General features: G+C 41.4%; 1 non-coding gene and 2 pseudogenes across 1 annotated transcript; 2 read left to right on the plus strand and 1 right to left on the minus strand.

Annotated features, from left to right (window-relative positions):
* Nucleotides 1-333: 333 nt before the first annotated feature.
* Nucleotides 334-405, plus strand: TRNAK-UUU (transfer RNA lysine (anticodon UUU)). The gene has a single exon. It is a non-coding gene; the product is annotated as a tRNA-Lys (tRNA).
* Nucleotides 406-1689: 1284 nt separating this feature from the next.
* LOC149743999 (leucine-rich repeat-containing protein 75B pseudogene) lies at nucleotides 1690-3171 on the plus strand (annotated as a pseudogene).
* Nucleotides 3172-13879: 10708 nt separating this feature from the next.
* Nucleotides 13880-26829, minus strand: LOC111169856 (small ribosomal subunit protein eS8 pseudogene; annotated as a pseudogene).
* Nucleotides 26830-27854: the final 1025 nt, after the last annotated feature.

Here is a 27854-nt window from a genome sequence, read left to right on the forward strand (position 1 = left end):
AACTACAGACCAATATCCCTTATGAACATTAATGCAAAAGTTCTCAACATATACAGGCAGAACCAGAGATAAAGCAAGTTTGGTTCCAGACCACCACAATAAAGCAAATGTCACAATAAATGGAGTCACACAAATTTTTTGGTGTCTTGGTACATATAAAAGTTATGTTTATACTATCCTGTAGTCTATTAAGTATGCAATAGCATTATGTCTAAAAAAACATTGTACACAACTTAATTTTAAAATATGTCATTGCTAAACAATGCTAATCATCATCCAAGCCTTCAGCTGGTTGTAGTAGTAAAACATCAAAGATCACTCATCATCGGGAATTCCCTGGCGGTCCAGTGGTTAGGACTCAGGACTTTTACTTCTGGGGCCCAGGTTCAATCCCTGGTTGGGGAACTAAGATCCCACAAGCTGCGCAGAGCAGCCAGAAAAAAAAAACCAAAACCACTCCTATAGATCACCATAACAAATATAATAATAATGAAATTTTTGAAATATTGTGAGAATTACCAAAATGTGACACAGAGACATGAAGTGAGCAAATGCTGTTGGAAAAATGGGGCCAACAGACTTGCTTGATGTAGGGTTGCCACAAACCTTCTATTTGTAAAAAGCACAATATCTGCGAAGCACAATAAAACGAAGCACAGTAAAACGAGGTATGCCTATACTAGCAAACTGAATTCAGCTGCATATTAAAAGATTACACACGATGGCCAAGTGGGATTTATTCCTGGAATAAAGGATAGCTCAACATATGAAAATCAATCAATGTAGAACACATATTAATAAAATGAAGGGGAAAAACACATGATCATCTCAATTGTTGCAGAAAAAGCATTTGACAAAATTCAACACCCTCTCATGATAAAAACACTATAGAAACTAGGAATAGAAAGAAACTCTCTCAACATAATAAAAGTCATATATGAAAAACCCACAGCTAACATCCTATTCAGTGGTGAGAGACTTTTCCTCTAAGATGAGGAATAAGACAAGGATACCTGGTTTTGCCACTTCTATTCAACATATAATTGGAAGTTCTAACCAGAGCAGTCAATCAAGAAAAAGAAATAAAAGGCATCCCAATTGGGAAAGAGAAAGTAAAATTATCTCCATTCACAGATGACATTATACTATATGTAGAAAACTCCACACACACACCAAAGCGGGGAGTGGGGGGGACCTCTTAGAACTAATAAATGAAATCAGCAAAATTGCAAGGTATAAAATCAACACTAAAAAATTAGTTGCATCTCTATACACTAACAATGACCAACCGCAAAAGGAAATTAATAAACAATTCCATTTACAATAACATCAAAAAGAATAAAATACCTAGGAATTAGCTTATTCAAGGGGGTAAAAGATTTCCACACTGAAAACTACAAAACATTGCTGAAATAAATGAAAGAAAACATAGATAAATGGAGAGACAACCCGTGTTCATAGATTAGAAAACAGTATTAAGATTTCCACAATACTCAGTGATCTACATTTTTAACCCAATCTCCATCAAAATCCCAATGGCATTTTATGCACGGTAGAAAAATCCATCCTAAAGTTCATATGGAAGTTCAAGGGAACTTCCAAAAAGACAAAACAATTTTGAAAAAGAAGAACAAGTTGGAGGACTCACTCTTTCTGGTTTCAAAACTTACTACAGGCCGGCTCGGCGCCCGCCGCGCGGCGGCCATGGGGGCGCGGCTGGGCCGGCGGCCCGGGCCCGAAGCGGGCTCGGAGGCTGGGGCGGAGGCGGGGTGCGGGCCGGCGCCCTATGAGCGCCGGGTGCGCTGGCTCCGCGAGATCCAGTCGACGCTCCGCGAGCGGCGGCCGAAGCACCCCCGGCAGCTGCTGCGCCTCCTGCGCCAGGACCTGGGCCTCGAAGGGACCCTCCTCACAGACATCCTCTACAGGAATGTGGCCTTCCTCAATCTGGTGGACCCCATCTCCCACGACCTGCTTGTGAACCTGGCCCGGGACCTGCAGTGCCCCAAGTCGCGCTGCCCCCGCAGGACTGTGAGCTCTGGAAGTCCTCAGACAAGACCTGCCGGCAGCTCATCTACCACCTCACCCCTCACTCCAAGCGGCGGCAGGGGTCCAGCCTGCCCCGAAGGAAGACCCAGAGCTGCCTCAAGAGCAACCTCCAGAAGACTCTGCCGGCGGGGTAGACCGTGAACCTATCGGGGATACCACTGTCGGTGCGGGACGTGCAGCATATCATGCGCTACCTGGGCAGCCAGGGCGCCAGGCTGGCAGTGCTGGACCTGAGCTTCACGGGGCTGAGTGATGAGCTGCTGCACCGGCTGCTGCCCAGCCTCTGGACGCTGCCCCGCCTCACCCAGCTTCTGCTCAACAGCAACCGGCTGCCGCCCGTGAGCTCACTGAGGCGATCAAGGACACCACCAAGTTCCCGGTGCTGGCCCGGGTGGGCCTGGGCAACAACGTGGATGTGGCCTCCCTGTCCCAGCCCCTGCTGGTTGGCCTTAGCCGTAGGCTAAGCCAGCGCACCTCGCTGCCCACCATCTACGAGAGCCTGGACCCAGAGCCTGAGGGTGGCATGGCCGGGGCCACAGCCCTTGCCTCCACCTGGGGCTCTGCAGCTGCCGGGCCAGGGCCCGAGCCCCAGGCCTGCTGCACCAGGTGACCCGCCACCCGCCCTGGCTCCTGCTTCCTGACTGGCAACGCACCCGAGCACGTGGGAGGGGGTGATGGAGGCGGAGTTACCCCACAGGACCCAGATCCCGTGCGCAGAGGAGGATGGGCTCATTGGAGACTGGATGGTCGGTCCAGGCTGGAGTCTCAGCCTTCCCTCAGCAGGAGGGGCCCGGCACCTACTGTGAAGACCCCACAATAAAGGCTGATGCCACCTCCAAAAAGCAAAACAAAACAAAACAAAAAACACCTTACTACAAAGCTAAACAATGTGGTACTGGCATAAACACAGACATATAGACCAATGGAATAGAATAGAGAGCTCAGAAATAAACTCTTGCACATATGGTTAAATGAATTTCAGCTAGGGTGTCAAGACTATTCACTGGAGGAAAGATAGTCTTTAACAAATGGTGCTGGGAAAATTGGATATCCACATGCAAAAGAATAAAGTTGGACCCTTACCTTACACCATATACAAAAATTAACTCAAAATGGATCAAATCAAAGGCCCAAATATACAATCTAATACTGTAAAACTCCTAGAGGCATACATTGGGGAAAATCTTCATGACTTTGAATTTGGCAATGATTTCTTGGATGTGACAAGACAATAAAAGAAAAAATAGATAAATGAGACTATATGAAAATCAAAACTTCTGTACATCAAAAGACACAATCCACAGAGTGAAAAAGAAACTTATGGAATGGGATAAAATATTTACAAATCTATATAAAATATATAGAATATATATACTCCTACAATTTAACAACAAAAACCCAAATAATCCAATTTTTTAATAGGCAAAGGACTTGAACAGACATTTTTTCAGAGATGATATACAAATGGTGCACAAGCACATGAATAGATGCTCAACACACTAATAATTAGGAAAATGAAAATGAAAATCACAGTGATTCCAGTCTGGCATGTAGGGAGCTTAGAAATCAACACTCCATTCTAAGAATAAGAAAGAAAGAAAAAAACACTGGAATATCAGCAACTTTTCTTAGATCTGTCAAAGAAGCAAGGTCACAGGGCAAACCACAGCCCCCAAAATTGGAGAGACAGAAAAGTGGATACAAATAATCACAACTTACTGTAGCAGAAACCCACAAGCAGAAACCTCCTCAGGAACCAGTACCAGGGTAGGAAAGTCTGAACTGTAATTTACAAATTGCTAGTTGCTCAGTGTGGATAAGTCCGAAAATTAAAAACTCCAGAGGGGGCCCTCACTTCTGTGAATTTAATCCACAGGAGCTCAACCAGGTTAAGTGTCTATGAATCCCCCTGAATATCAGGGAAAATCTCCTTGGGCTCCCATCAGGGGGAGTGGAAAAGTAACCATTTTGACATATGCCAAAGCATTCTTTTCTTCTTAACAAGGCCTGCCCTCAAGAAAAACTATTTTACCAGAGCCTAACCTACTGAGATTTTATCAGTGTTTAACACTGGGAGAAGGAAAATACCTAACTTCAGTCATTGGGGGGGTGGGGGTGGGTGGGTACTAAGAGGCATTTGTAAACTTCACAGCCCAGGAGCACAGGCTCATTGAAAGACTGAGACCAAATCATAGGACTACAGAATGCTTCTCCTACTCTGACACCTTACCACCACATTCCTAAAAGACTATTCACCAGAGTTACTTTCACCCAGTACATTATGTCTGGTTTTCAACAACAAAAAAATTACAATGCATATTACAAGACAAAAAAATGCAATTTGAAGAGACAAAGCAAGCATCAGAACCAGAGTCAGATATGGCAGGGATGCTGGAATTATCAAATCATGAATTTAAAATAACTATGACTAATATGCTAAGAACTCTAACGGAAAAAGTAGATGACATAAGAGAACACATGCGTAAGGTAAGCAGACAGGTGGAAATTCTAAGAAAGAGTCAAAAGGAAATACTAGAGATCCAAAACGCTGTAGCAGAATGAAGAATCCCTTTGATGGGTCATTAGTAGACTGGACACAGCTGAGGAAAGAATCTCTGAGCTTGAGGATATGTCAATAGAAGCTTCCAAAACTGGAAAGAGAAGAGAGAAAAGACTGAAAAAAATGAAATAGACTATCCAAGAACTGTGGGATAACAACCAAAAGTATAATATAGGTGTAACAGGAATACCAGAAGGAAAAGAAAGACAGAAAAGAACAGAAGTAATATTTCAAACATTAATGAATGAGAATTTCCCCCAAATTAATGTCAGACACCAAACCACAGATCCAGGAAGTTCAGAGAACAGCAAGCAGAATAAATGCTGAAAACAAAAACAAAAGAAACAAAAACTATACTTTGTTATATCATAATCAAACTGCAGAATATCAAAGATAAAGAAAAATCTTGAAAAAACTGGGGGAAGGGGGACTTCTTACCTATAGAGAAGCAAAGATAAGAATTATACCCAACTACTCCTCAGAAACTATGTAAGTGAGAAGAGAGTGAAGTGAAATATTTAACGTATTGAGAGAAAATAAACACCAACCTAGAATTCTATATTATATTTTCATAATTCTGTGAAACTATCCTTCAAAAATGAAGGATAAATAGAGACTTCCTCAAACAAACAAAACTTGAAGGAATTTGTGGACAGTAGACCTGCCTTGCAAGAAATGTTAATTGGAACTTCCCTGGCGGTCCAGTAGTTAAGACTACGTGTTTCCATTGTAGGGGACATGGGTTCCATCCCTGGTCAGGGAACTAAGATCTCACACAGCCAAAAACAAACAAAAAAGAGTTAATAGAAGTTCTTCAGAAAGAGGGAAAGCAACATAGGTCAGAAACTTGGATCTACATAAAGAGATCTCCATTAGAGAAGAAATAAGTGAAGGTAAAATGAAAACCTTAAATTTTTTGTTCTTAATTGATTTAATAGATAACAGTTCATTCAAGATAATAAAGCAACAAGATACTCAATGATTATAGCTTAGAGATAAGTTAACTGAATGATAGCAGTGATACAGGGATAGGAAAGAGGAATTAGAAATATTTTGTTGTTATAAGATACTTGCACTACCCATGAAGTGATATGGTATTGTTTCTTTGTTTTTTGTTTTTTTTAGTCATCAACATTAAGTATGATACTTTTATTGTGCCTAGGTTTAATATAAGCTAAATAAAATCTTGTTATATCTGTTACAAATTTGGCAGCAAGGAATATAACTCAATGTGAAGAAACTTTATTTTAATTTTTAAATTTTATTTTATTTATTATTTTATACAGCAGGTTCTTATTAGTCATCAGTTTTGTTTTGTTTTGTTTTGTTTTTGCGGTACGCGGGCCTCTCACTGTTGTGGCCTCTCCCGTTGCGGAGCACAGGCTCGAGACGTGCAGGCTCAGCAGCCATGGCTCACGGGCCCAGCCGCTCCGCGGCACGTGGGATCTTCCCGGACCAGGGCACGAACCGATGTCCCCTGCATCAGCAGGCGGACTCTTCAACCACTGCGCCACCAGGGAAGCCCTAGTCATCAGTTTTATACACATCAGTGTATACACGTCAATCCCAATCGCACAATTGATCACACCACCACCCCAAACCGCCCCCCCCGCCGCTTTCCCCCCTTGGTGTCCATACGTTTGTTCTCTACATCTGTGTCTCAGTTTCTGCCCTGCAAACTGGTTCATCTGTACCATTTTTCTAGTTTCCACATATACACGTTAATATACGATATTTGTTTTTCTCTTTCTGACTTACTTCACTCTGTATGACAGTCTCTAGATCCATCCACGTCTCAACAAATGACCCAGTTTCGTTCCTTTTTATGGCTAATATTCTATTGTATATATGTACCATGTCTTCTTTATCCATTCGTCTGTCAATGGGCATTTAGGCTGCTTCCATGACCTGGCTATTGTAAATAGTGCTGCAATGAACATTAGGGTGCATGTGTCTTTTTGAATTATGGTTTTCTCTGGGTATATGCCCAGTAGTGGGATTGCTGGATCATATGGTAATTCTATTTTTAGTTTTTTAAGGAACCTCCATACTGTTCTCCATAGTGGCTGTATCAATTTACATTCCCACCAACAGTACAAAAGGGTTTCCTTTTCTCCACACCCTCTTCAGCATTTGTTGTTTGTAGACTTTCTGATGATGCCCATTCTAACTGGTGTGAGGTGATACCTCACTCTAGTTTTGATTTGCATTTCTCTAATAATTAGTGATGTTGAGCAGCTTCTCATGTGCTTCTTGGCCGTCTGTATGTTTTCTTTGGAGAAATGTCTATTTAGGTCTTCTGCCCATTTTTGGATTCAGTTGTTTGTTTTTTTAATATTGAGCTGCATTGGGGCTTCCCTGGTGGCGCAGTGGTTGAGAGTCTGCCTGCTGATGCAGGGGACACGGGTTTGTGCCCTGGTCCAGGAAGATCCCACATGCCACGGAGCGGCTGGGCCCGTGAGCCATGGACGCTGAGCCGGCGTGTCCGGAGCCTGTGCTCCGCAATGGGAGAGGCCACAACAGTGAGAGGCCCACGTACCATAAAAAACAAACAAATAAACAAACAAAAAATATTGAGCTGCATGAGCTCTTCAAATATTTTGGAGATTAATCCTTTGTCCACTGATTCATTTGCAAATATTTTCTCCCATTCTGAGGGTTGTCTTTTCGTCTTGTTTATGGTTTCCTTTGCTGTGCAAAAGCTTTGAAGTTTCATTAGGTCCCAGTTGTTTATTTTTGTTTTTATTTCCATTATTCTAGGAGGTGGATCAAAAAAGATCTTGCTGTGATTTATGTCAAAGAGTGTTCTTCCTATGTTTTCCTCTAAGAGTTTTATAGTGTCCGGTCTTACATTTCGGTCTCTAATCCATTTTGAGTTTATTTTTGTATATGGTGTTAGGGAGTGTTATAATTTCATTCTTTTACATGTAGCTGTCCAGTTTTCCCAGCACCACTTATTGAAGAGACTGTCTTTTCTCCATTGTGTATCCTTGCCTCCTTTGTCATAGATTAGTTGACCATAGGTGCGTGGGTTTATCTCTGGGCTTTCTATCTTGTTCCATTAATCTGTGTTTCTGTTTTTGTGCCAGTACCATATTGTCTTGATTACTGTAGCTTTGTAGTATAGTCTGAAGTCAGGGAGGCTGATTCCTCCAGCTCCGTTTTTTTCCCTCAAGACTGCTTTGGCTATTCGGGGTCTTTTTTATCTCCATACAAATTTTAAGCTTTTTTGTTCTAGTCCCATAAAAAATGCCATTGGTAATTTGATAGGGATTGCATTGAATCTGTAGATTGCTTTGGGTAGTATAGTCATTTTCACAATATTGATTCTTCCAATCCAAGAATATGGTATATCTCTCCATCTGTTGATATCATTTTTAATTTCTTTCATCAGTGTCTTATAGTTTTCTGCATACAGGCCTTTTTTTTCCCTAGGTAGGTTTATTCCTAGGTATTTTATTCTTTTTGTTGCAATGGTAAATGGAAGTGTTTCCTTAATTTCTCTTTCAGATTTTTCATCATTAGTGTATAGAAATGCAAGAGATTTCTGTGCATTAATTTTCTATCCTGCAACTTTACCAATTTCATTGATTAGCTCTAGTCATTTTCTGGTGGCATCTTTAGGCTTCTCTATGTATAGTATCATGTCATCTGCAAACAGTGACAGTTTTACTTCTTCTTTTCCAATTTGTATTCCTTTTATTTATTTTTCTTCTCTGATTGCCACGGCTAGGACTTCCAAAACTATGTTGAATAAGAGTGGTGTGAGGGGACATCCATGTCTTGTTCCTGATCTTAGAGGAAGTGCTTTCAGTTTTTCACCATTGAGAATGTTTGCTGTGGGTTGTCATATATGGTCTTTATTATGTTGAGGTAGGTTCCCTCTATGCACAGTTTCTGGAGAGTTTTTATCATAAATGGGTGTTGAGTTTTTTCAAAAGCTTTTTCTGGGCTTCCCTGGTAGCGCAGTGGTTGAGAGTCTGCCTGCCAATGCAGGGGACACGGGTTCGTGCCCTGGTCCAGGAAGATCCCACATGCTGCAGAGAGGCTGGGCCCGTGAGCCATGGCCGCTGAGCCTGCGCGTCCGGACCCTGTGCTCCGCAATGAGAGAGGCCACAACAGTGAGAGGCCCGCATAACGCAAAAAAAAAAAAAAAAAAAAAAAAAAAAAAAGCTTTTTCTGCATCTATTGAGATGATCATATGGTTTTTCTTCTTCAATTTGTTAATATGGTGTATCACATTGATTGATTTGTGTATATTGAAGAATCCTTGCATCCCTGGGATAAATCCCACTTATTCATGGTGTGTGATTCTTTTAATGTGTTGTTGGATTCTGTTTGCTAGTATTTTGTTGAGGATTTTTGCATCTATATTCATCAGTGATATCGGTCTGTAATTTTCTTTTTTTGTAGTATCTTTATCTGCTTTAGGTATCAGGGTGATGGTGGCCTCATAGAATGAGTTTCGGAGTGTTTCTTCCTCTGCAATTTTTTGGAAGAGTGTGAGAAGGATGGGTGTTAGCTCTTCTCTAAATGCTTGATAGAATTCACCTGTGAAGCCATCTGGTCCTGGACTTCTGTTTGTTGGAAGATTTTTAATCACAGTTTCAATTTCATTACTTGTGATTTGTCTGCTCATATTTTCTATTTCTTCCTGGTTCAGTCTTGGAAGGTTATATCTTTCTAAGAATTTGTCCATTTCTTCCAGGTTGTCTATTTTATTGGCATAGAGTTGAATGTAGTAGTCTCTTAGGATGCTTTGTATTTCTGTGGTGTCTGTTGTAACTTGCCCTTTTTCATTTCTAATTTTATTGATTTAAGTCCTTTCCCTCTTTTTCTTGATGCGTCTGGCTAATGGTTTATTAATTTTGTTTATCTTCTCAAAGAACCAGCTTTTAGTTTTATTCATCTTTGCTATTGTTTTCTTTGTTTCTATTTCATTTATTTCTGCTCTGATCTTTATGATTTCTTTCCTTCTGCTAACTTTGGGTTTTGATTGTTCTTCTTTCTCTAGTTCCTTTAGGTGTAAGGTTAGATTGTTTATTTGAGATTTTTCTTGTTTCTTGAGGTAGGCTTGTATAGCTATAAACTTCCCTCTTAGAACTGCTTTTGCTGCATCCCATAGGTTTTGGATCGTCGTGTTTTCATTGTCATTTGTCTCTAGGTATTTTTTTATTTCCTCTTTGATTTCTTCAGTGATCTCTTGGTTATTTACTAACATATTGTTTAGCCTCCATGTGTTTGTGTTTTTTACATTTTTTTCCCTTTAATTCATTTCTAATCTCATAGCATTGTGGTCAGAAAAGATGCTTGATATGATTTCAATTTTCTTAAATTTACTGAGGCTTGATTTGTGACCGAAGATGTGATCTATCCTGGAGAATGTTCCGTGCACACTTGAGAAGAAAGTGTAATCTGCTATTTTGGGATGGAATATCTTATAAATATCAATTAAATCTATCTGGTGTTTTGTGTCATTTAAAGCTTCTGTTTCCTTATTTATTTTCATTTTGGATGATCTGTCCATTGGTGTAAGTGAGCTGTTAAAGTCCCCCAGTATTATTGTGTTACTGTCAATTTCCTGTTTTATAGCTGTTAGCAGTTGCCTTATGTATTGAGGTGCTCCTATGTTGGGTGCATATATATTTATAATTGTTATATCTTCTTCTTAGATTGATCCCTTGATCATTATGTAGTGCCCTTCCTTGTCTCTCTCTTTTTTTTTAAAGAGTATACCTTGGCTTCAGTAGGTGATTGTGATTATGTGCTACAATATAACTATGTTTATTCTTTTTTTAATGATATTTAATTAATTTATTTATTTTAGGCTGTGTTGGGTCTTTGTTGCTGCGTGTGGGCTTTCTCTAGTTGCAGCGAGCGAGGGCCACTTCCCGTTGCAGTGCGCGGGCCTCTCATTGCCGTGGGCTCTCCTGTTGCAGAGCATGGGCTCTAGGCGTGCAGACTTCAGTAGTCGTGGCATGTGGGCTCAGTATTTGTGGCTCGCGGGCTCCAGAGCGCAGGCTCACCAGTTGTGACGCAGGAGCCTAGTTGCTCTGCAGTATGTGGGATCTTCCCAGACCAGGGCTCGAAACCGTGTCCGCTGCATTGGCAGGCAGATTCCCAACCACTGCGCCACCAAGGAAGCCCCTTCCTTGTCTCTTGTAACAGTCTTTATTTTAATGTCTATTTTATCTGATATGAGTATTGCCACTCCAGCTTTCTTTTGATTTCCATTTGCATGGAATATCTTTTTCCATCCCCTCACTTTCAGTCTGTATGTGTCCCTAGGCCTGAAGTGGGTCTCTTGTAGACAGCATATATATGGGTCTTGTTTTTGTATCCATTCAGCAAGCCTGTGTCTTTTGGTTGGAGCATATAATCCATTCACGTTTAAGGTAATTATCGATACGTATGTTCCTATGACCATTTTCTTAATTGTTTGGGGTTTGTTTTTGTAGGTCTTTTTCTTCTCTTGTGTTTCCCACTTAGAGAAGTTCCTTTAGCATTTGTTGTAGAGCTGGTTTGGTGGTGCTGAATTCTCTTAGTTTTTGCTTGTCTGTAAAGCTTTTGATTTCTCCATCAAATCTGAAGGAGATCCTTGCCGGGTAGAGTAATCTTGGTTGTAGGTTCTTCCCTTTCATCACTTTAAGTATATCATGACACTCCCTTCTGGCTTGTAGGGTTTCTGCTGAGAAATAACCTGTTAACCTTACGGTAGTTCCCTTGTAAGTTATTTGTTGTTTTTCCCTTGCTGCTTTCAATAATTTTTCTTTGTCTTTAATTTTTGCCAATTTGATTACTATGTGTATTGGTGTGTTTCTCCTTGGGTTTATCCTGTATGGGACTCTCTGCACTCCCTGGACTTTGGTGGCTATTTCCTTTCCCATGTTAGGGAAGTTTTCGACTATAATCTCTTCAAATATTTTCTTGGGTCCTTGCTCTCTCTCTTCTCCTTCTGGGACCCCTGTAATGCAAATGCTTTTGTGTTTAATGTGTTTAAGACCCAGAGGTCTCTTAGGCTGTCTTCATTTCTTTTCATTCTTTTTTCTTTATTCTGTTCCGCTGCAGTGAATTCCACCATTCTGTCTTCCAGGCCACTTATCCGTTCTTCTGCCTCAGTTATTCTGCTATTGATGCCTTCTAGTGTAGTTTTCACTTCAGTTATTGTATTGTTCATCTCTGTTTGTTCTTTAATTCTTCTAGGTCTTTGTTAAACATTTCTTGTGTCTTCTCCATCTTTGCCTCCATTCTTTTTCCGAGGTCCTGGATCATCTTCACTATCATTATTCTGAATTCTTTTTCTGGAAGGTTGCCTATCTCCATTTCATTTAGTTGTTTTTCTGGGGTTTTATCTTGTTCCTTCATCTGGTACGTAGCCTTTTCATCTTGCCTATCTTTCTGTGAATGTGGTTTTTGTTCCACAGGCTGCAGGATTGTAGTTCTTCTTGCTTCTGCTGTCTGCCCTCTCTTGTTGATGAGGCTATGTACGAGGCTTGTGCAAGTTTCCTGATGGGAGGGACTGGTGGTGGGTAGAGCTGACTATTGCTCTGGTGGGCAGAGCTCAGTAAAACTTTAATTCACTTGACTGCTGATGGGTGGAGCTGGGTTCCCTCCCTGTTGGTTGTTTTGCCTGAGGCAACCCAACACTGGAGACTACCTGGGCTCTTTGGTGGGGCTAATTGAGGACTCTGGGAGGGCTCACGCCAAGGAGTTCTTCCCAGAACTTCTGCTGCCAGTGTCCTTGTCCCCATGGTGAGCCACAGCCACCCCCCACCTCAGCAGGAGGCCCTCCAACACTAGCAGGTAGGTCTGGTTCAGTCTCCCCTGGGGTCACTGCTCCTTCCGCTGGGTCCCGATGCACACACTACTTTGTGTGTGACCTCTAAGAATGGAATCTCTGTTTCCCCCAGTCCTTTCAAAGTCCTGTAATCAAATCCCACTAACCTTCAAAGTCTGATTCTCTAGGAATTCCTCCTCCCATTGCCAGACCCCCAGGTTTGGAAGCCTGGCGTGGGGCTCAGAGCGTTCACCCCACTGGGTGGACTTCTGTGGTATAAGTGTTCTCCAGTCTGTGAGTCACCCACCCAGCAGTTATGGGATTTGATTTCACTGTGATTGTGCCCCTCCTACCATCTCACTGTGGCTTCTCCTTTGTCTTTGGATGTCGGGTATCTTTTTTGGTGAGTTCCAGTGTCTTCCTGTCGATGATTGTCCAGCAGCTAGTTGTGATTCTGGTGTTCTCACAAGAGGGAGTGACAGCACGTCCTTCTACTCCATCATCTTGGTTCAGGGCCAGGGAAATGGAGAAACCAGCTCTTCTCACCACTTTTCAGCCATTTTCACTCACTGCATGTGTAGAAAATGAAATAGTTTTCAGCACCCTGTGGTAAATGGATGAGGATGCTTGCTGCTGAAGACCAGTGGCCCAGGGGTTCTGGCTGCCTCAGGCTCGACTTCGCCATGGGTGAGAGCTAAGGAGATCAGGATCTCATTAGTCCATAAGCCCTTTGTGGCTGACTGCTGGAGAAACTCAATGTGAGGAAACTTTTAAGGAAAGAAAATGCAAATGAGATAAGAGCTTTGGGTGAACTTTTTAGGAATAATTATGTTTTAGGAATGTCCATCTAAAAATAATCTCTCCAGGGATTTCCCTGGTGGTCCAGTGGTTAAGACTCCACACTTCCACTGCAGTGGTCACAGGCTCGATCCCTGGGTCTGGGAACTAAGATCCTTCATGCCGCATGGGGTTGAAGCTTAAAAAAAAAAAAATCTCTCCAGATATTCAACAACATGAAAATTTAGAGTTGTGCTAAATTAAGTTAAATGATGGAAGTTTATTAAATAACTAGGTCGTTTCCAAATAAAATAAGATACTGAAACATTAATTACTGAACACTGGCTTCCTTTTACAGAGAAACAAAAGGTTTAGAACTATTAATAAATGTTTGATGGGCTTCCCTGGTGACCCAGTGGTTAAGAATCTGCTTGCCAATGAAGGGGACATGGGTACGAGCCCTGGTCCGGGAAGATCCCACATGCCGTAGAGCAACTAAGCCTGTGCACCACAACTACAGAGCCCACGTGCCTAGAGCCCATGCTCTGCAACAAGAGAAGCCACCACAATGAGAAGCCCTGCATTGCAATGAAGAGTAGCCCCCACTCATTGCAACTAGAGAAAGCTCACGCACAGCAACAAAGACCCAGCGCAGCCAAAAATAAATAAGTAAATTTATTTTTTAAAAAACTCTCAGCAAACTAGAATAGAGAGGAAATTTCTCATCTTGATAAAGACGATCTACAAAAAAACCTACAGCTAACATCATACCTAGTGGTGAGAAACTCGAGGATTTCCCGCTAAGATCAGAAATGAGGCAAGGATGTCCCCTCTCACCGCTGTTTTTCAACATCATACTGAAAGCCTAGCTAATATGATAAGACAAGAAAAGGAAATAAAAATATTCAGATTGAGAAGGAAGAAATAAAACTTTCTGTGATCAAACAGTTTGGGGTTTTTTTTTAGAACAATAAACACCTTTATTACATGAGCTAAGATAGGAGGGAAGAGAATTTATTTGCCTTTCCGGGCCTTGATTTTCCTCAATAGAACTCCAGCTCCTTTCCCTCTAGAACATAACCATCTGCTCTGCCACACTGTCCTGGTCTTGAAGCAATGCATGCAAGAAACTTGCCCTGCTGGAAATGCTCCTCTAGAAGACTGCTGATTTGGGCATTCTTTTTCCTTTCATCATATTTCTTCTGAATTTCTTTTTTGAACGTTTTTTGTTTAAAATCACTTCCTCTTCAAGAGTCAGCCTGGCCCCCTTCTTGTGGCCCAGTGTATAGTGAGACTCGTACCACTGTTGGTACGTGTGCTGTCAATGAGCACGACGCAGTTCTTCACCAGGGTCTTAGTATGGACCAGTTCATTGTTGGATGCATTATAGACAACATCAATGATCCTTGTCTTGCGTGTACAACACTCTGAGCCCCAGGAGAAGTTCCCAACATCCAGCCTCAAGGCCCAGTACTTCTTTTCACCTCCTCACACACAGACTGTGTGTATGCGGCGGGGGGCCACTCCTGGTGTTGGCAACGGGGTGTCCCAGCTCATACTTCCACTTCTTGTGGTAGGGCTTTCTCTTGCCCCCAGTCTTGCAGCGCTTGTGCCAGTTGTCCTGAGAAATGCCTCCGTGTGGAAGTGGGGTCAGGAGCCTGAGCCAGGGAGCCCGGGGCCAGCCCACCAGCCCAGCACCCTGCCTCACGCTCAGCTCTCCAAGGTTGGCTCCCCCATGATCAAACAAACTTTGATCATCTATGTAGAAAATCTGAAAGAATCAACATTAAAAAAAAAAAAAAAAAAACTCCTGGAACTAATAAGTGATCCTGGTTGCAAGATACAAGTTTGCAGGACACAAGATGGATATTCAAAAGTCAACTGTTTTCTTACAATGAAAAAGTGGAATTTGAAATTAAAAATATAATATCATAGTGGAATCTAAAATATGGCACAAATAAACTTATCTATGAAACAGAAACAGATTCACAGACATAGAGAATAGACTTGTGGTTGCCAAGGGGAGAGGGGTGTGGGGGAGGGAGGGAGTGGAAGTTCCAGGTTAGCAGCTACAAACTAGTATTTATAGAATGGATAAACAACAAAGTCTTACTTTATAGCACAGAGCACTATATTCAATATCCTGTGATAAACCATAATGAAAAAGAATATAAAAAAGAATGTATTTATATGTATAACTGAATCACTTTGCCGTACAGCAGAAATTAACACGACATTGTAAATCAACTATAGTTCGATGAAAAGAAAAGAAAAAATCTAGTATCATTTACATTAGCACCCCCAAAAATGAAATAGGTATGAATCTAACAAAATATGTACGAGATTTATATGAGAAAAATCTACAAAACTCTGATGAAAGAAATCAAAGAAGAACTAAATAAATGGAAAGATATTCCATATTCATGGGTAGGAAGACACAATACTGTCACAATGTCAGTTCTTCCAAACTGGATTGTGATTCAACACAATCCCAATAAAAATCCCAACAAATTAATTTATGGACTTTAATAAACTGATTCTAAAGTTTCTATGGAAGGGTAAAAGACCCTGTTTGCACCTTGATTTGTCTGCTGAAAATGTGAACTAGTAAAAATGAAGTAACTGGAAAAAAAATAGCCAACACAATATTGAAGGAAGAGAATAAAGTTAGAGGATTAACACTACCCAACTTCAAGATTTACTACAAAGCTACAGTCATCAAGACAGTGTGGTATTGGTGGAAGAATAGACAAATAGAGTAACAGAAGAGAGTAGAAAGCCTAGAAATAGACCCACATAACTGTAGTCAACTGATCTTTGACAAAGGAGCAAAGACAATACAATGGAGAAAAGAGTCTTTTCAACAAATGGTGCTGGAACAGCTGGACATCATATGCAAAATAAATGAATCTAGGGACTTCCTTGGTGGTGCAGTGGTTAAGAATCCACCTGCCAGTGCAGGGGACACAGGTTCGATACCTGGTCCAGGAAGATCCCACATGCTGCGGAGCAACTAAGCCCGTGCGCCACAACTACTGAGTCTGTGCTCTAGACCCCGTGAGCCACAACTACTGAGCCCATGCGCCACAACAACTGAAGCCCATGCACCTAGGGCCCATGCTCCACATCAAGAGAAGCCACCACAATGAGAAGCCCACGCACTGCAACGAAGAGTAACCCCCGCTTGCTGCAACTAGAGAAAGTCTGCACACAGGAACGAAGACCCAACGCAACCAAAAGTAAAATTAGATTTTAAAAAAATGAATCTAGACACAGACTTTACACCCTCCACAAAAATTTACTCAAAATGGGGGGGCTTCCCTGGTGGCGCAGTGGTTGAAGTGTCCGCCTGCCGATGCAGGGGACACGGGTTCGTGCCCTGGTCCGGGAAGATCCCACATGCCGTGGAGCGGCTGGGCCCATGAGCTATGGCCGCTGAGCCTGAGCGTCCGGAGCCTGTGCTCCGCAACGGGAGAGGCCACAACAGTGAGAGGCCCGCGTACTGCAAAAAAAAAAAAAAATTTACTCAAAATGGATCGCAGACCTAAATGTAAAACAACAAAGCTATAAAACTCCTAGAGGGTAACACAGGAGACAAACTAGATGACCTTGGATATGGCAATGACTTATAAGAGACAACACTAAAGTCATGATCCATGAAATAAATAATAGATAATAATTTCATTTTAATTAATATTAAAAACCTCTGCTCTGCAAAAGACACTGTCAGAATGGAAAGACAGGCCACAGACAGGGAGAGAATATTTGCAAAAGACATATTGATAAAGGATTGTTATCCAAAATATACAAAGAATTCTTAAAAGTCAACAACAGAAAACTAACAATCCAACTTAAAAATGGGCCAAAGACCTGAATAGACAATTTGCCAAAGAAGATATACAGATGGTAAACACACATATGAAAAGATGTTCCACATCATGTCATAGGGAAATGCAAATTAAAGCAACAATGAGATACCACTACACACCTATTAGATTGGCCAAAATCCAGAACACTGACAACACCAAATGCTGGTGAGGATGTAGAGCAACAGGAGTTCTCATTCATTGGTGAAAATTCAAAATGATGCAGTCACTTTGGAAGACTGGCAGCTTCTTACGAAACTAAACATACTCTTAGCATATAATTCAGCAATCATGCTCTTTAGTATTTACACAAATGAGTTGAAAACTTATGTCCACACAAAAACATGCACATGAATGTTTATAGCAGACTTATTCATAATTACCAAAACTTGGAAGCAATCAAGATGTCCTTCAGTAGGTGAATGAATAAAAAAAACTGCGGTATATCTAAACTATGGAATATTATTCAGCACTAAAAAAAAGAACTATCAAGCCGTGAAAAGACATGGAGGATCCTTAAAAGTATATTACTAAGAGACTTCCCTGGTGGTCCAGTGGGTAAGACTCCGCGCTCCCAACGCAGAGGGCCTGGGTTCAATCCATGGTTGGGGAACTAGATCCCATGTGCATGCCGCAACCATGATCCCGCATGCCGCAACTAAGACCCAGAGCAACCAAAATAAATAAATAAAATTTTTTTTCTAAAAGTGTATTACTAAGTGAAAGAAGCCAATCTTAAAAGGCTGCATACTGTATTATTCTTTAGGGGAGGAAAACTTTTCCTTTCTTCCCTTCTAGGTTTCGTGGCTGGTTTAATAATTAGACGTAAGACATTAACAGGAGAAAAATTTAATTTGTACATGTGAGTGCTTGAAGGAATGTGAGACTCAGAGAAGTTACCAAAGCAGGCTGCTTCTTAACCTTTTAGACAAAGAAACAATTACTTGTGAAGATTTGACAAAACAAGGGGGTTTGGACTTGGGGTAGCAAATTAATGAAAAGAAACAAAATTTGTTTATAGAGCCTTCTCAGCCTTGAATTCCCTATCCCTGACAATAAGGATGATTTCTTGGGGTGGCCTAATCTGCTCTCCAATTCCAACTATATGACATTCTAAAAAAGGCAAAACTATGGAAACAGTAAAAAGATTAGTGGCTACAGGGGTTAAGAGGGGAGGGTAGGAGGGATGAATAGGCTGAGCATAGAGGATATTCAGGGCAGTGAAATTATTCTGTATGATAATATAATGATGGATACATGTCATTCTACATTTATCAAAACCCATACAATGTACAACACCAAGAATGAACACTAATGAAACTATAGACTTTGGGTGATAATTATGTAAGATTCATCGATTGTCACAAATGTACCACTTTGGTGCAGAATGTTGAAAGTGGATGAGGCTGCTCTGTGTGGGGACACAGGGTTTACAGGAACTCGGTGCATTTTCTGCTCAATTTTGGTGTGAACCTAAAACTCCTCTAAAAAATAAAGTCTGTTTAAAAGGAAAAAAACCCATAATGAGACATCATCTCACACCCACTAGAATGGCTACTATCAAAACAAAACAAAACAGAAAACAAGTGTTGACAAGGATGTGGAGAAATTAGAACTCTTGTGCATTGTTGGTGGGAATGTAAAACAGCACAACACTATGGAAAATGGTATGGCAGCTCCTCAAAAACTAAAAATAGAATTACCGTATTGATTTGGCAATCCTACTGCTGTATATCAAAAATAATTGAAAGCAGAATCTCAAAGAGATATTTGCATACCCATGTTCAAAATAGCAGCATTATTCACTATAGCCAAGGGGTGGAAGTAACACAAGTGTTCATTGAATGGATGGATAAATAAAATACAATGTATACATACCATGGAATATTATTCAGCCTTAAAAAAGGAAGGAAATCATATCACATGCTACAACATGGGTGAAGCTTAAAGACATTGTGCTAAGTGAAATAAGCCAGTCGCAAAAAGACAAATACTGTGTGATGCCACTTGTGTGAGATATCTAGAGTAGTCAAATTCATAGGCGCAGAAAGTAGAATGGTAGTTGCCAGGGGCTGGTGGGGAGGAGAAAATGGGGAGTTACTGTTTAATGGGTATAGCGCTTCAGTTTTGCAAGGTGAAAAATTCTAGAGATCAGTTGCACAGCAATGTGAATATACTGTACTTCACACTACTAAACAGTACACTTAAAAATCATCAAGAGGGACTTCCCTGGTGGTCCAGTGGTAAAGAATCTGCCTTACAATGCAGGGGACGCAGCTTCGATCCCTGGTCAGGGAACTAAGATCCCACATGCCGCTGGGCAGCGAAGCCCACGTGCCACGACCACTGAGCTTGTGCGCCTCAACTAGAAAGCCTGCGGGCCGCAAACTACAGAGTCCACACACCCTGGAGCCTGCGTGCCACAACTAGGGAAGAGAAAACCCACACGCCACAACTAAAGAGAAGCCCGCGCACCAAAACGAAATGCCCATGTGCTGCAACTAAGTCCTGACGCAGCCAAAAATAATAAATTAAATAAATAAATCTTTTTTAAAAAAATCATTAAGATGGGGAATTCCCTGGCAGTCCTATGGTTAGGACTCCACGCTTTCACTGCTGAAGGCGTGGGTTCAATTCCTGGTGGGGGAACTAAGATCTCACAGCTGCACGGCATGGCCAAAAAAAATAAAAAATAAAATAAAATGATATATTTTAAAAAATCATTAAGATGGTAAATTTTATGTTTTTTTATCATGACTAAAAACTAAATAAAGTAAAATTTTAATAACGTAAATTAAAGAAGCTAATTATTTTTTAGTGGATCAAAGACCTAAATATAAGAGCTAAAAACATAAAACTCTTAGAACAAAACATTGGGGAAAAGCTTCACAACTTTGGATTTGGCAATGATTTCTTGATGTGACACCAAAAGCACAGTCAGCAAAGGAAAAACTATATAAATAGAACTACTTGAAAATTAAAAAATTTTTTTTCATCAATAGACAAAATCAACAGAGTAAAGAGGCAAGTCATGGAATGGGAGAAAATATTTTAAAATTATATATATCTGATAATGGATTAACATCCAGAATATATAAGGAACTCCTACAAATCAATGACAAAAAAACAAACAACCTGATTTTTAAATATACAAAGAACTTGAATATACATTTCTCCAAAGAAGATATACAAATGGCCAATAAGCGGAGAAATTGGAACTATTGTGCTTTGCTGGTGGGAATGTATGCAACTGCTGTGGAAAATGGTATGGCAGTTCTTCAAAAAATTAAATGTAGAATTACCGTTATGACCCAACAATTCTGCTTCTGGGTATATACACAAAAGAAATGAAAGCAGGGACTTGAGCAGATATTTGTACACCAATGTTCATAGCAGCATTACTCACAATAGCCAAAAGGTGGAAAAAACCCAAATGTCCATCAGTGGATGAATGAATATACAAACTGTAGCATATACATACAATGGAATATTATTCGGCCTCAAAAACAAGAAAATTCTGACATTCACTGCAACATGGATGAACCTTGACGACATTATGCTCAGTGAAATAAACCAGACACAAAAGGACAAATATTGTATAATTCCACTTACATGAGGTACCTAGAATAGCCAAATTCATAGAGACAGAAGGAGGACAATGATTCCCAGGGGCTGGGGGAAGGGGAGAATGATGAGTTAGTGTTTAATGGGTACAGAGTTTCAGTTTGGGATGAAGAAAAGTTCTGGAGATGGATGGTGGTGATGATTGCACAACAATGTGAATGTACTAAGTACCACGAAACTGTACACTTAAAAATGGTTACGGTGGTAAAATTTTATGTTATATATATTTTACCACAATAAAAAAAGACATCCAACATTATAATTTCATTTAGTGACATAAAACTATATACAGGTTATGGAAACAGTGGTAACTTACGTACCTCATAAAATGAATCCGGAAATTTAGAAAGTTTAAATCATGAGAAATTTAACCCTGGTCATGTACAAACCAGAATATTGTGTTGACATTATTTTTATATGGTAAACTACTTTTCCAAGACTCTCAACCATGCCCAAAGCTCTTTTATCTTGGAATTAAAGCTTCTTCTTATCTTTTAGCAAAGGCTATTATGCACATAGACTTTCGAGTGTCTACACACATAAAAAACACAGTTGAATAACTTTGTTTTAGACAACTTTTACATTTATTTGGACTAGATAGTTCTAGAGTGTGCACATAACAATCGAATGTCTTGTTTTGTTTTCCGTTTTAATGGTAATCTTTAAGTTTACTGAGAGCATAAGAGAGAGGAACAGAAAAAGTGAGAAGCAGCTGGCTTTAGACCAATCTGAAATCGTTATTTTAAAAGATTACTTATGTTTCCTCTGCAAGGGAAGGGAAGAACTTTAGAAACAGAAAAACAGAAGAAACCACATTACAGCTGGTTTAGAGAGTAACTTGGGCCTTTGACTAATTTCTCAAGCCTTACAATTAGAAAGCCCACATTTACTAATCCCCGAGGTATGGAAATGGAGGCATGGAGTTCATCCTACATTAAATAAAATGATCTCTCTTTTCAACAAACAAGACAATCTCTTCATGAGAGTTTGTTTTTTGCTTGAAGGTGTCTCTTAAATGAACAATCTTTTCAATGTCAAAAGCCCCCCAAAGTGGGCTTCCCTGGTGGCGCAGTGGTTGAGAGTCGGCCTGCCGATGCAGGCGGCACGGGTTCGTGCCCCGGTCCGGGAAGATCCCACATGCCGCGGAGCGGCTGGGCCCGTGAGCCATGGCAGCTGAGCCTGCGCGTCCTGAGCCTGTGCTCCGCAACGGGAGAGGCCACAACAGTGAGAGGCCCGCGTACCACAAAAAATAAATAAATAAATAAAATAAAATTAAAAATTTTTAAAAAGCCCCCCAAAGTGGCTACTGCAATTCCAAATTGTCACTGGTGAAATTGGAGCAGTCAGAAAACTAAGTACAAGTTGGTGGTGTTGTGGTTAGAAAGCATGCAGCAGGTAAGTGTTTGACCAGGAAGAAGCCCTTTTTTAAAAGAGCCCATGGAACCGAATGGTCCATAAAGGATGGTTCATGTGTAACTTTATTTCTCTGAAGCTTGGCCAAAGGCCAATCAATCAGCACCCATCAGAGCCAGATACAACCTCCTAATTCTAGGCAAACTAAGCTAAACAAAATAGTTCTCAGGGATACAAGGACAAGATCAAGGAGGAAATCTTTACAAGGTTTTGAAATGATGACCCAAGACAAAGAATGTCCAACTAGAGAATGAACTTATCAGGGTTATGCCCATCTCTCCCATAGAATATTCATTCTCAAGAAGCAGCAAATGCTGGAGAGGATGTGGAGAAAAGGAAACCCTTGTGCATTGTTGGTGGGAATGTAAGTTGGTTCACCCACTACAGAAAACATCATGGAGGTTCCTCAGAAAATTAAAAATAGAACTACCATATGATCCAGCAATCCCACTTCTAGGTATTCATCCGAAGCAAACAAGATCACTATCTTAAAAAGATATCTGCACCCCCATGTTTATTGCAGCATTATTTACAGTAAATCCAGGACATGGTAACAAACAAACACACACACACACACACACACACACACACACACACACACACACACACACACAGAGGAGCATTTTTCAGCCATAAAAAAGAAGGAGATCCTGCCAATAGTGACAACATGGGTGGACCTAGGGGACATTATGCTAAGTGAAATAAGTCAGACAGAGAAGACAAATACCATATTATCTCATTTACATGTGGATTCTAAAAAAGCAAACAAACTCATAAATACAGAGAACAGATTCGTGGCTGCCAGAGGCGGCAGGATAGGAGTGGCAAAATGAGTGAAGGTGGTAAAAGGGCATAAACTTCCTGTTACAAGATAAATAAGCTCTGGGGATGTAATGTACAACAATGAGGACTATAGTTAATAATACTGTATTGTATATTTGAAAGTTGCTAAAAGAGTAGATCTTAAAGTTCTCTTCACAAGAAAAACATTATGTAACTATATGTGGTGATGGATGTTTATTAAATTTATCCTGGTGTGTGATGATCATTTCTCAATATATACATATTTCAAATCATTATGTTGTACACCTAAAACTAATACAATGTTGGGACTTCCCTGGTGGCACAGTGGATAAGACTCCACGCTCCCAGTGCAGGGAGCCCGGGTTCAATCTCTGGTCAGGGAACTAGATCCCACATGCATGCCGCAACTAAGAGTTCACATGCCACAACTAAGGAGCCCACATGCTAAAACTAAGGAGCCAGCAAGCCACAACTAAGGAGCCCGCCTGCCGCAACTAAGACCTGGTGCAACCAAATAAATAAATATTAAAAAAAAAAACTAATATGATGTTATATGTCAATTACATCTCAATTAAAAAAACACAGTTTTCATCTTATAAAAAAACGCTCAAGACACTGGGCAGGCAGATAGACCATAGAACAAGTGTTAGAAGGCTAGAAACAAGTAACCAAAACAACCTCAAGAGGCCTTATTCCTGGAAAAAAAAAACAAAAAAACTCAGTGCTGAGGGATTTCAACAAAACATCAGATCTCAGTTCAGCATGAGCTTGTCTCCTGACCATGGACACCTCAAATAGGTAGAGACTGGGAGGAGTATCAGATGCACACAGTATTACTGATTCAAGGGTCCTGGTCCAAGGTTGGGAGGGCTTCTGCTGAATCTTGGTGAACCTCCAATTCTGTCAACATCCCCCAGCCAAAGACCAGCAAGAGCTCACCCGCAACTGAACAAGTGGGGTTTGTTTTTCATTTCAGCAAAGTTGGATGCACATCACAGGGGAAACCTGAGGCAACTCAGCAAGAGGGTGTTGGAAAGAATTTGTTATGGGATTAGGGCTCCTGTAGGCATTTTGGAGGAGGGTTCAAGGCAGTGGGTTTTCCTCTGGATTGGATGCTGTCAAGAAGTGGGGGTAATTTTACGACCAGAGGATGAATAATAAATCCTATCTGTAAGGCAAGAGGAATGAATGAAGGCTAAAGGTGTGATTGGTAAAGAAGCAGCCCTCGTACGTGCCAGGACCAGAGGATGCCTGGTCATTCTGGGAGGTTGGGACAATGGTCAAGTTTTTGTCTGTGGTCAGACCTGATTATTGAGTGGAATCCTTTTCCTTGATCCATCACAGTCACATAGTGACCTCATCTAATGTTGAGGTCCTATGAAATTGGTCATGTTCAACGGAACACCAAGGCCTACTTGTGAGTGCCAGGCCAGCCCTAGATGTCAGGGGCGGTCTTCCTCTTTCTTGTAGTCTGATGTAGTAATATCATATGTAAATAAATGTCTAGTTATTACTATGACTAGTTAGTAAATTAACTGATAAATGAACTTGAATAAACCCAAAATCTCTGTTGTACGATTCCACTTATAGCAGTCAAATTCATAGAGACAGAAAGTAGAATGGTGGTTCCCAATGGCTAGGGGGAGAGGGAAGGGGGAGGTTATTGTTTAGTGAGTACAGAGTTTCAGTTTTGCAAGATGAACAGAGTTCTGGAGATGGATAATGGTGATGGTTGCACAACACTATGAACGTACTTTATGCCACTGAACTGTACACTTTAAAATGGTCTAAATGGTAAATTGTGTTATTTATATTTTGCCACAATTTTAAATATAAAATAAATAAAAACATCTACAAAAGGTTTGAGGCAACTACTAAATCGTACCACTGATGAAATATTTTATCTTCTTGATTCATTTTTTAGTAAAAAAAATTAACAATTTAAAACAACTATCAGTTGTAATGATATGGGTCAAACTTAATAAAATACTTCATATATGAATGAAAATCTAACAAGGTTATTACACCTCACAGTTTGCATTTTTTCCTCTCTCACTGTTTTACATGTTAAACAGAAATAAATGTGGTCACATGTAGAATGACAGAAATGAAGTAACTCAAATTCTATTTCTCTGTCTTTAAAATCATTAGGCTATCGGGACTTTCCTGGTGGCGCAGTGATTAAGAATCCGCCTGCCAATGCAGGGGACACGGGTTGGAGCTGTGGGCTGGGAAGATCCCACATGCCGTGGAGCAGCTAAGCCTGTGCGCTACAACTACTGAGCCTGCGCCCTACAGCCCGCGAGGCACAACTACTGATCCCATGCACAAGCTCTGTGAAGGGTTATTTTGTATGCGGAAATCTTCAGCCCTGGAGGACCAGGCTAGAAGTACAAGACATCTCTACCACAAGGTGACCTCCAAGAAAGGACTTTTGGAGGGAGGTCATCACCCATGTAACTAACTGCGAAGGTTTACCTGCAGAGGAGAAAATAGCCAGGTTAGTTTCCTCCCATCTCCCCAAGTGATGTCCCTCTTCTGGGATAGGAAATGAGGGTAGGCTTTGGAATAGAGGAAAGGAAGTGTCCTCCCAAATTTAAGGCTACCAGTGTGGTCCAGCCCAACATCAGAGAGTCTCTGGAGGCTCTAAAGCAGCAGAACTGCTTCTTTCTTTGAGAAGATGGCCAGGGTGAGCCAGAACCTGAACCTTCCATCACTTTCTCTCTCCTGGAGCCACTGATGGTGGCAGAAGTGGTAACTGGCAGACCGATGGGAGCAGAGCCCCAGCTTCCTAAGGACACTCCAGCTGCACCACAACAGGGTACCCCACCCCTGCTGGACCTCTGGCTACACAGTGGGGCTTGGCAGCAACAGTAGCCAGAGAAAATGGGGTGCTTCTGGAGATGCCCCAAGCTTTCTGGGGTCCTATCCAATAAACATCTGCACCCCAAACTAGCCAGGGCAACTGAGTTGCAGACCTACCACAGGAAGAGGACATCCTTGGGAATGTGAGTAGGGCCCCAAGCCAACTAATAGGAATATTAAAAGACATGTAACTTTTGTTTTTTGATGAGGGGGAATCCAAGCTGTTCCTGTCAGCATGATATCATCCATGCAGTAGACCAACATGATGTCCTGTAGGTCAAGGTTGCTGTGCACTGACTTGCCTAGAGCCAGAGAACCCCAACCCCTAAGGTTTATTCACTCATCATTGGCCGCAGGCCTTCAAGGCTCACTCACTGCAGTGTTCTTCTTTCTCCTAGCTCTGAAAATGCCCCTTCCTTCTTTTCTAGCTGAACAATGTATCTAAATTTTGTGTAATATTTTATGCTGAGAGTGGGGGGACCTCTCCTCCTCCCGCATGTCTTGGCAACACAAGTATGTCTGAGACAGCATCCCTGTGGTAGTCAGCATCCCAGACAGTCCCTAATGATTTTTCTTTACAGGTATCCATGGTCCTATGTGGTCCCCTCTCACACTGAATGGTGTTGACCTATGTAACCAATAGGATGCTGCAGAAATGACAACATGTGGCTTCTAAGGCTGAGTCATAAAGGCATTATGCTTCCACCTTGCTCTCTTGATTCTCTCACTTGAGGGAAGCCAGCCACCAGTGCACGAGGACACTCCAGTCCCCCTGTGGAGAGGCCCTTGTGGTGAGGGACTGAGGCCTCCTGCCAATAGCCATGTGAGTGAACCACCTTGGGAAGAGATCCTCCAGTCCCACCAAGCCTTCAGATGATGCAGCCTTGAGTAACATCTTGACTTTGTGAGAGACCCTGAGCCAGAACCACCCACCTAAGCTGCTCCCAAATTCCTGACCCACAGAAACTAAGGAATATATGTCTATTTTTGTTTTAAGCTACTAAGTTTTGGTATAATTTGTTGCTAAAACAGTCCCCCTCCCCAGTTTACTACTCTTCAAGAAGCCACCTCCTCACCTTCGTCCAGAACGCCCCCATCCCCATAATGGCATTCTGGACGTGAGCAGTGCAAGATCCCCACTGCCCACAGACTTGGGTCCCTGGGTGTGGGCTCCAAGCCCATTGGAGTTCACGTCCTTTGCAGACTACTAGAGCTTTCATCTCCTGGCCCCACTTAAAACCAAGAGATATCAGTGGGACTGGGAAGTGGGGGAGTGGGGTGTCACCAGCAGACTCCCCATCCATACTCTGCCATGACTATATATTCTCAGGGTATACGTGAGACCCTTCCTAATTTCCAGTGATACAGAAGAATTTTTCCTATTACTTCTGTTTGACTATTTTGGGGAAAACTGGAAAAGGAAAGCACAGATCTGGAATGCTATTTTGGAATGGGAAATTACTAAAACCCTGGGTTACAACATTATAATACTTACTAGAAAAGTCACTCTAAGGTGGCAGGGGGCCCAAGGGGACAAAACTGGAGTCAGAGTGCCCTGTGATGGAGCTAATATTGGCCAATGAGCAGTGATGATCTCATTGTTATGATGCCCTCATAGTTATTGTCATGATAAATCATTGTATTAGGTGAATTCTGACAGCATGGGCTCCATTAGATATCAGAGTGACCTGAGATGCTCTGGCCTTTAACTCTCTCTTGGCCAGGGCCTTGTTTGGGAGCTCTTGTTTATGAACACCCTACTGTATGTGCCAGGCACTGTGCTGAAAAGTGGCAGAATATGCCATCCCAAATATGCCACTTTGGCATAAGAATTATTGAGCTAAAGGCTCTTGAAGAAATAGCAGTTACGTGAAGGGTACTCTGACCTCCGCTTTTCTTCCTGAAGACAGGAGACAAAATTTGTGAAAGATGCTCTCTCTGTACCAGGAGGAAAGATTCTTATCATCAGAGATGGGAAGTCGAGACCAAGAGAAATCTGCACAAACAGACCGTATTAAAATAACTCATCTTTAGTCTCCCCATTTTTTCTTTTTTGGCCACGCCACACGGCATGCAGGATCTTAGTTTCCCAACCAGGGATCAAACCCTTGCCCCCTGCAGT

The sequence above is a fragment of the Delphinapterus leucas genome, unplaced genomic scaffold (assembly GCF_059928025.1).
Source record: "Delphinapterus leucas isolate spDelLeu-1000000601 "Yukka" unplaced genomic scaffold, BTC_Dleu_Yukka2 spDelLeu_asBTCV2_sq25, whole genome shotgun sequence".
In the NCBI taxonomy this organism is placed as follows: domain Eukaryota; kingdom Metazoa; phylum Chordata; class Mammalia; order Artiodactyla; family Monodontidae; genus Delphinapterus; species Delphinapterus leucas.